The sequence below is a fragment of the Castanea sativa genome, chromosome 7 (assembly GCF_040712315.1).
Source record: "Castanea sativa cultivar Marrone di Chiusa Pesio chromosome 7, ASM4071231v1".
Lineage (NCBI taxonomy): Eukaryota > Viridiplantae > Streptophyta > Magnoliopsida > Fagales > Fagaceae > Castanea > Castanea sativa.
The window spans coordinates 2,130,208-2,140,666 of NC_134019.1; positions in this window are offsets into that span (position 1 = coordinate 2,130,208).

Below are 10,459 nucleotides of genomic sequence, written 5' to 3' on the forward strand. Positions count from 1 at the left end.
TCCAAGTACGTGACTAACACACCAACTTGAGAAAGATGTTAGCTGCAAAGTTCTTTAGTTCATCTAGACGATGAAGATCAAAAAGTTCCTTGGTTACAAAACCCTTGGCGCACAAACACAACAGCTTCTTTAAGAGAAGGATGAATTAGGGCAAATTGTCTCCGATCACAATTTGAGTAAATAATCACTTTGCATCAAGTTGCATCACCTTTAATGGCCTTTAAAATAATCCTTATATATGTCTAGGGTTGTGAGAAAAGAAACCCTACACAAATAGCTTGGATATGCGTGAAACACAGATCTGGAAATTTGAATTTCGTAATTCTCGATAGATACAGCTTCTATCGAGAGCTGTTGAGAATCACATATAAAATCTCAATAGATACATTTGTCGAGCTATCTGTCGAGTTTTAATAAACAACACTTCTTCACTTGATTCTTGAACAGATTTGCATGGCTTCAATACTAGACTTAAACTCTTATTCCTTGAAGTATTAAACATATCCTAGATCTACCCAATTACAAGTAAAGTGCATTTTGTCAAAGGATTAGCCAATTCTACATGACATATGTTCTAACAAGTTCTACATATGTCCTAACAGTATCACCTGATCTTCACCTCAAAGACTATAAGATAGGCCAAGAGTGTGGACTCTTCTTTTGTTACACAAACCTAAGCCATATAGCCACCAAGAATAGTGTTCTTAACACTTTATATATGAGATTATCCAACGTACTGAGGTATTGACTACACAATATCTCATTCCAGCATACATTAAAGTAACCTACATTTCACATATGAGTTCACATTCCTATTAGGATTAAGATCTAATGCGTTTAGCAGTTGTGAGATCGTTTGTTAAGTTAACAATCATCATGATTGATATGTATAGATAATGAACTTGGTTTGAGATTAATTGCATGCGTTTAGCATGTTGTGACTTATGATAGTGAAAGTTTTAATATTAATTTGTTAAGATAATACGATATGTTACTAGTTTGTTGTGACTTGTGATAGTAGAAACTCTATTATTAGTTTGTTGTGCGAAAGAGCCTCCTTCAAAAGTGTTCCATCATAAGGTTTATTATAAAATTTGTATGAGATAAAATTAGTAAATCATCTCACCGAAAGTTTCTTTGAAAATTTAACTTGAGAGTTCTATTTAACTGCTCCAAAAGCTAGCTTAATGGCTTCATTTCTGTCTCTTGCAATAAAAAAAAAATCTTGTTCAAAAAAAATTGATGGTAAACTAGAAATTAAGCCAACTCCATTTTGTCCATAAGAGTCGTCCGTGAAAAAAGGGTTTCCCAACGTTAAAAGGTCGTCCACAGTAGGATGATCGTCCATAGGCGTGAGGATCGTCCATGAGGAAAGCGCATGGATGACCCCTCAACACTTAGGAAAACTCTAGGAAAATTTGTCCACACAAACTAGCAAATCGAACCACGTGTCATTATCCCAAGGCACGAGTAAGACCCCGGTTCATCATTGTATCTTCTAACTGAGTATTCAACTTTTAATGACAGTTATAGAAGATGAAGATGAAATATAACTCCCATAGCAGTTGTGGAAGTTGTCCTTGAAAACTCTGACTTCCTCAAATATAAGGGAAGTTACAAATCAAATAACCGCTTCGAGAGCACTCTATATAAACACCCATTCAAACCAAATGAAGGTAAGTACAAAGCAACTCCTAAAAAGTTGGAATTCTAGACTAAAAGAAATAAACTAACTTTGGCATTAAAGGGTTCTTGGCCGGTTCACCCCGGTCACCTTTGATCGCTTGTTCTTTTTTCAGGCCTTCCAAATAGTCGCTAGCCCTTTGAAGCCCGAAACATTCAGCCTACTGATTTTCTTGATATCATCAGTTGGCGCCGTCTGTGGGAAGCGCGGTTATTAGTGTTTTGGCAATTCGTCTTTCCCCGACAAAAGGTTGTATGGTTCAGACAAGATCGAGGGCTACTAGCCCAGGCCACCAAGAGAGTAGGGATGCTTCTAGTAATCCCCTTCGTGATCGTTAGTCACACTTGTTATGCAACCGCCTTCCATTCAACACATACAGTCCATGGCTGCCGCCATCGCAAAATTAACCCGTTAGAACCAAGAGTTGACTAGGGAGATTAGTCTAAGGAGGCAACACCATGAAAAACATGCGGAAGGGCAAGCCTAGATTCAAGAATGTAGAGGAGAAAATGCTAAGCCCGAGAACCAGTCAAGGGGTACCACTTCAAGAAGGGTGTCACACTTGGAGAGGGAGATGGACCAAATGAGGAAGGCTATGGACGAAATGAGGGAGAACATGAGAAAGGCGAATCCCGTAGATGATTTAGTCCATCGAACGGACTCCCCTTTCATGGCTTCCATCAATAGTCACCCTTTATCCCCATAGTTCAAGATCACTTCCTTGGATTCATATGATGGAACGCGTGACTTGTGTGATCATATTGCCACCTTCAAGACTACCATGAACCTTCAGGGAGTTCCGGACCAGATTATGTGCAGGGCTTTCCCTACCACCCTCGAGGGGCCAGCGCGAGTGTGGTTCAGCAAGATACCCCCAAACACTGTGGGCTTGTTCAAAGAATTGAGTAAGTTGTTCGTCAACAATTTTATCGGAGGACAATGCCACAAGCGATCCTTGTCCATCCTGTTAACCATAGAGCAAGGGGAAAATGAAAGTTTGCGGTCCTTCATTACCCGGTTTGATGTGCATTGATAATAGCTTAATTTTGCATATTTATATCATTGTTAGAAAGCATTATCATACTTATTTTGAGGTAATTCATGCATTTTATATTTGGTTTTGGAATAATGGTTAATAATCAATTTTGTGCTTAATTGAATCTTATTGCGTTAATTTATCTTTTGTAGGAGAATGGAATTAAATAAGTGGATTTGTGCAAAGAAGAAAGCTAATGGACTTTACTTTTACAAGGGCCATGATGAAGTTAAAGAAGACCAACCCAATTAAATTTAAGTCCAATTGGAGCAGGGAATCAAAGGAAATTTATATCAAATCCAAGTTCAATTCAGATTAGGACTCCAGCCTACACATCAGTTAGTATTTTTGGAATAACTTTCGGCTCAGATGTCCAATCGAGATGATTCAAGTTGGGCTGGAAATTTAACTTAAAGGGCTACAACTTTGTAGTTTACCCAAAGTCCGAATTCTGAAGTTAAATGGGCCAAAATTGTCGGTTAAGTAAAGCCTAAAAATCTGGAATTTTTCCCAAACGGGAATTCAACTTGTAATAGGATTCCTTGACCTATTTAAAGGCTCTTTAGGGCAAAATTCAAGGAGGCCAGTACTAGGGCTGAGGACTGAACATAGAGAGTACGGCTACTTCTTTGGTTTTCTTCCATGGCAGTTAGTTTTATTTTATTTGTCTAGTTGAATGTTTAGTATTTTATTCTTGTGTTTTATTTTAATTACTATGAGTAGCTAAATTTATAATTAGGGTTGAGGATGAAACCTTGTTAAAGATTATTAGTAATATTTATGTGATTTGATTTTTCCCACAATAGTTGTTCTTTAACGATTTAAATTATTTTTGCTTCATATCAATTGACTAAGATGAGATTCTAGATATGAGTTCAATCATGTTTTTCTCATGATTTAGGATTTGTCTTAATTAATTGAATGCTTGGTTTATTAATTCTTGATTATAAAATTGGATATTACTTGTGATTTATCTGTCAATGGATACAATTTATGATTTGATTTTTAGAATTGGATATATCTTGTGATTTGTTTAGGTATAGATACAATTGATGATTTGATTTTATACTTAAGAAGCAAAGAAGAACATGCTTTTGATTTTTAAAATAAGGATTTTAATGATAATATTTTCCATGATAGCAAGATTGATTTCTAGATTATCATGTAGTAGTTGGGAAAAATTAATGATCATAAATATATGTTGATATGACTTACAAGGCGGATTCCAAAACCTTAATTCCTTTCCCTTGATTTTTTTTACATCTTTTTATTGCTTTATATCTTTTGCTTAGTTTAACTATTTGCTTAGTTTATTTAATTTCAAAACAACCAATTTTTATTAAACTAGATTAGGATTAATTTGGTTAAGATTTGATTAATTTTCCTACATTCATTCAAGTCCCTGTGGGTTCGACCTCGTTCTTGTCAAACTATACTTCGGTACGGTTCGTACACTTGCGAGTATTTTAAAATTTCACAACACGGTTCAACAGAGAAGCCCTGACGGTGGACAAGATGGATGACAAGTTGTTATTGGCCGCCTTCCATAATGGAGTTAACTCTGATCTATTTATTCAAAAGCTTTATGAGCAAGAGCCACAAACCATGGCTAAACTCATCCATTTAGCCCAAAACTTCATGAATGCAAAGGATGCAATCATAGCTAAGAAGTGAAAGAGAGCAGATTGCGTGGAAGCAGATCTCCCCCGCCATCCTAAGCAGGGTCCTCGTCCAAAGAAGGCTTGGGCAGGGGAAAAGAAGGACAGTGATAACAAAAAGGCGGGTTCTTCAACAAGGAGCCAGCAGTACACGCCCCTGAACATGCCACTTGAACAAGTGTTTATGCAAATCAAGCATGACCCATCCTTAAAGTGGCTAGAGAAAATGAAAGAAGATCCCAACAAGCATAATAGGAACAAGTATTACCGCTTCCATAGAGATCATGGGTATGACACGGACGAGTGTTTTGATTTGAAGCAGCAGATAGAAAATCTCATCAAGCAAGAAAAATTTAGAATTTTTCTCGGACGAAACTACAAGGACGAGAAATTGAAGGCAAAGGTGGAAGAGTCGTCACGACCCCCACTTGGAGAAAAAAGAGTAATTATTCTACCATGGAAGAACCAGAAAAGAATAAAGAGCACGAAAAATTTAACAAGGAACACAAGACAAAGAAAGGAAGCTTGAAGGAGAAACAAGCCCTAGAACAAAAACTGAACAAAGAAAGATTGCAGAAGAAAGGAAATAGGAGGGAAAAGTGCGAAATAAATGGCCAAAACTTACACGGGAAAACCGAGACATGTTCGCACGTCGAACACATCCTAGCCGTACATGTGGCACTTAACCACCCAGACATCAAATCATCATAAATGCGCAGCACACTGAATACGAAGCACCAGATGAATTTGTTCTTATCTCGTCTAAAAGACGAGATAACGAACAAGGGGGCAGCTGATGAACTAGAAATTTATGGTTGTCATTATACAAAGGTCATCATTCACTTTAGAGAAGAAGTTACGCATTTATTACGATCATTGATGACAAAACGTAACTGACGAACCAACGGTCACAGAATGAGCTGTGGTCTCCAGACAAAGATTCTGTAACGCACTAACCATTAAGCATAAATGCAGCACATCATTACCAATTGATGAGGCATACAACTATAAAAGAGAAGATAATATAAGCTAAAGGTACACACAAATACTCTACGAAATCACTTTCTACTCATTTTCTCTCTAGAATATTTCTCCCTTACTGACTTAAGCATCGGAGGCAATTTGGCTAACACCACACCGGCATGTTGCTCTTCCACTCAGCTAATTTTGCAGATTTCTCATTTACAGAGACGACCCCATCCACAACATCGTCCATCTGCTACGACGAGGAGCTCAACTGTTGATTTTTTGCTTCATCATATATTATAAAAAATGTTATGGTATTACATGTAAAGCCAGCTATACCTACAAACTCAAATCAATCCACTGAAGATGCAAGCAAATACAAAACGGCATGTAAGATTAAATTGAAAAGGTAAAGGTCATTTAGTTTCTAATAATAGAGTTAGTTTTACTGTTGTGCACATGTAATACTCTTAGTGGCTCTTAACTTCTTATAGTTTGTAATACGCTTAGTTTAGGCACCAATGTTGGTTATCCTTGTATGTAAGTATATATACTCTGTAGTTTATTAAAAGAATAATGTCAACCCGCCTAACCCGTCAAGTTGAAACCACCAAAATTTGTAACCAATTCATTGGATTTAGAATTTGGTCGGTCAGTGGCGGAATGAAATTTTCCTAACCCGTTAGTGGCGGATTAGATAGAAATATTGATCTTTACCCACCAAATCCGACGAGCACACATCTCTAGTGGCAGTTGTGAGAGTTCGTAACTTGTGAGAGAAGGTTGAAAGAATTAATAAAAAAAATAATGAAAAATTGAATATTATATTAAAATATATGTTTGAAATAGATAGACTGATGTGAGTGTTTTTAAAAAGTAGTTGTGTAAAATAAATTTATTAAAAAAAGTAAATTTTTAATATAAAATAGACAAAAAAATTTAGCTAGGACGATGCAATTGCTCTAAGATGCAAGGTGTCATTTACTCTGCCCTTGTATTTTCGCTGCTTTACATGAAGTCATGAACTTCCTATGCTCCTCATCACCCGGGCCTTCTGTTCTTTTGGCGCTAGATTCGAAGTCAACGGCATTAGTGTTCCCGGTTTTAAGCCATTGTGTTAAATCAATTTAGTAAAGTCATGTCTGATGTTTCATTTTTTAATGAATATATCTAAGGTTTAAAATTTTAATTTTTCAACTACTGCACTATCAATTTTAAAAAGAAAAAACTTTTTTTTTTTTTATGAAAGCAAAGACAATCTCATTCAATCATAATATTGCAATTATCAAGATACAAGGCATCAGCGGCAGGTGGGGGATTTTCTTCCAACCACACTAATTCCCCATCTATTTGTCTAGCAAACTTTGCCAATGAATGTGCCACTGTGTTGGCACCCCTCTTGACACATGAAACAGAAAAAACTCTAAACTCCCTTCCCATACTGTTAATGTCATCATACACATGTCCCAACCTACCCCTATTAGACTTTGGACCCAAAATAGACCTCATAACAGTACAGTTATCTCCCTCTAAAATAATCTCCCTACTTTGTGAAAAATCACAAAGCTATTTTATGAGTAATTTATAAAGAGCTGACTTAGCTAGCAAATGTAAATTTAGCCAAAGCCGGTTAACCCTAACATTTGCCAAATCATCACTTTTAAAAGAAGCCGTTGAATAAAAATTTCCACGATAAGAAAAGTACTACTACAAATAGTCATTACGTGATTATATGCAATTCTATTTGAGAATTCAAAGAAAACCGCTTAAAAAAAAATAAAAAAAACCCAATCAAAAAAATCCAACACAACCCGGCACAGCCACTGTCGACGCCTCCGGCCTCCAATCACACCGGAATCCAAAGAAAACCAAAAAAAAAAAAAAAAAAAAAAAAAAAAACCTAATCAAAAAAATCCAACACAACCCACACGGCCACCGTCATCAGCCACCATCTCTCTCAAGATCGACGCCGGAATCCCAAAGAAAACCAGAACAAAGCAGAGCAGGCAAGATCGACGCCTCCGGCCTCCATCACACCGGAATCCAATCACACTCGGCTTGCTCGATCTTGTAGGCGACGGACTCGACTTGCTCCTCGGCGATCGGTGGAAGCTAGAGCAGGCCAGATTGATGAGATGAGAGAAAGGGAGAGCTGTGCGCTGATGAGTCTGATGAAAATGAGAAAGAGAGGAGAAAGAGAGGGAGATGAGTCAATACAGAAGAGAGAGAAACAATTATTAAAAAATCAAATAAACATGCTACAGTATCCGTGTAAATTTACACGGTACTGTAGCAAGATGGATTTTATACACGAATTTACACCGCTGATGTAGGCGTTTTTTCTTCCAAAATGTGTAAAATAAGTAGCTTTTTTTTTTTTTTTTTGCACATTTATACACATTTATGCATGTACACATTTATGCATGTAAAATAAGTAGCTTTTTTTTTCTTTCTTTACATACAACAACCACCATCTATTCTTTTTTTTTTTTTTTAGGATATGTAAAAAAAAACTATATGCAAAATGAATAATGACAATGTAAATTGACATTGTTACTTTGCAAATTTAAATATTTTTAGCTTGACTGATGCGAGCGATTTTAGGCTTAAATGTGTAAAATTGAGCACTTTTTTTTTATTTTGTATTGACTTATGCAAATAATCATATATTAGGAAAATCCTTTTTTTTTAAAAAAAAAGACATGATTTTGGTAAAAGTTCACTTTCCCCCCAGCCCCCAAGAAGTCATTAAGTCAAACCTCTTTTTTTCTTATAATTTTAATTTTAAGTCAAATTATTGATAACAACAAGAAACTAAACAGATTCCTGAGTTTCTTATAATCATAATTTTAAATCAAATTATTGATAACAACAAGAAAACTAAACAGATTCCTGAGTTTCTTATAATTTTAATTTTAAGTCAAATTATTGATAACAAGAAGAAACTAAACAGATTCTTGAGTCCTGACAGATGAAACAGTCCAAAGAGATGCGAGCAAGATAGCCGTAAAAGCTTGAATTTTAGAGAGAAAAAATGGCCCCCAAACCCAGAGGGGGGGATTATATATTCGAGGAGCAATTGGTTTTATCAAGGGCCGGCTTTGTCCATAGATAATTGTCTTTTTCAATGATTTCTAGGGGAGTCCTCGAGTTTGCCGTAGTGATCATGGTGAACTACGTGCAGGTAACGATCGAGGGGGAAGGGGATGCACGGCACAACCTTCAACTCGAGTCTCATATATAAATGTGAGCACAATTGGTCCCAATTTTACAGCATAGAACAGCTTTAACTAGTCGAAGATGGCACTGCCAAAATTTCTTATTGCTATTCTTTCGTTGAGGGGCATATCTTTACTTTTCCTATTACTATCTTTCGTAATCCTTCTTAACAAATAACAATGGTAATACCTATGAACAAGATGGCCTAACTTATATCTTCTCGAAGTATGAAAGCTACGAGTAAGCATTGAAAAATTCATTTAAATTACCATTATTGCAATAGTATTCATATCATCATTTTTGCACTAGTATTTATGCAGAATTATCTTTAGCTATTCTCTTTACCATGGTCCATTATTAATTTAGTTTAACAGTTTTTTTTTTTTGGTTGATAATATTAGTTTTTTTTTTCTTCTATATATAGACGATTTATACTCTACCATTTACTTTTAATGATAATAAAACATTATATTAATTCTATTATGAAACGATATCATTTACTGTGCTAATAAAATCATTTAATTTATTCATTTCATTCATTTTTTTTATAATAGCGTACACTTAATTGAAAGTATTTTCTTTCTCAAATAAGAAGAAGAAAGTATTTCATCTTGGAATTATTTCAGTCAAGGGGTATCTCTGTTTCACACTTAAACGATAAAGACTATATACAAGCTGAATTAAATGTTATTAAGCTCTCCTATAGTCCTATTATATTAAGCTTTGATCCATCATAAATTTATAGGATACTATAATAATGATATTAAGGATAATATGTAAGGGGGGAAATGACGAATTTAATCAATGTTAGCCTACCCGCCTGTGAGAGAAGCTTAGATTGCTAGGCGCAGATGCATGAGTGAATTTTGTCTAGTAAGGGTTGGAAGGCCGGAATTGATTTTCATTTAGTAAGAAGAGGCATGCCTAAATATTTGCCAAGATCTTGGACAATAGGCATGTTGGTGAGTGAAGAAATACTATGCTAGTTTCCGAAGGAGTGTTTCGTGAGAAGAATAGCTTAGATTTAGAAGCATTGCAAATCTGACCCAACACCTCACAAAAGTGCAAAAAAAAGATTAAAAAGGGTCGTGCAATCCTGAGTATTTGCCTTGGCAAAAAAAGAAAAATATCATCTGCAAACAGGATATGGTTAAACCCAATAGGACGATAACCAACCCGTATAAGGGAAAGTTGTTTGGTATGAATCGCCTGATCTAACGATAACGACAAGTGATTCAGGCAAAGAATAAAAAGGTACGGAAACAACGGATCTCCCTACCTAATTCCACGAGATGGACGGAAGGGTGTACTCGCCACCCCATTCCATAAAATAGAAACTGAGGAGGACTAATACATGCCGTAATTAATTCAATAATAGGGGTGGGTAATTGGTAGAACATCAAGGTATACTTAATGAAGGACCATTTCAATTTATCATTTGCTTTTTCCAGTTCAATTTTGGCTGCCAGGAGATTTGTTTTCCCTCGCTGGTGGTGAATAAAGTGTAGAAGTTCTTGCGCAAGGATGTAGTTATTCGTTGCTCATCTATCCAGGACAAACCCAGATTGGGCCGGGTAAATCATGGCCGGAAGAAAATGTTTAAGCCTATTGACTAAAAGTTTAGTTAAAAGTTTGTACAACGTATTGCATAAACTAATATGCCGTAATTGAGACACTGATTTAGGATTAGGAACTTTTGGAATGAGCGCTAATTTTATCTGAGTTAAATCCTCAGGGATACGTGTTGTGAGAAATAATGTTTGAATGAATTTTCAATATCCTTACCCACAATCTTTCAATTATGCTGATAAAAATAGGCTTGGAAACCATCCGGTCCCCGAGATTTTAAAGGATGCATAGTAAATAGCGTGGCATGAATTTCTTCCTTATCTGGAA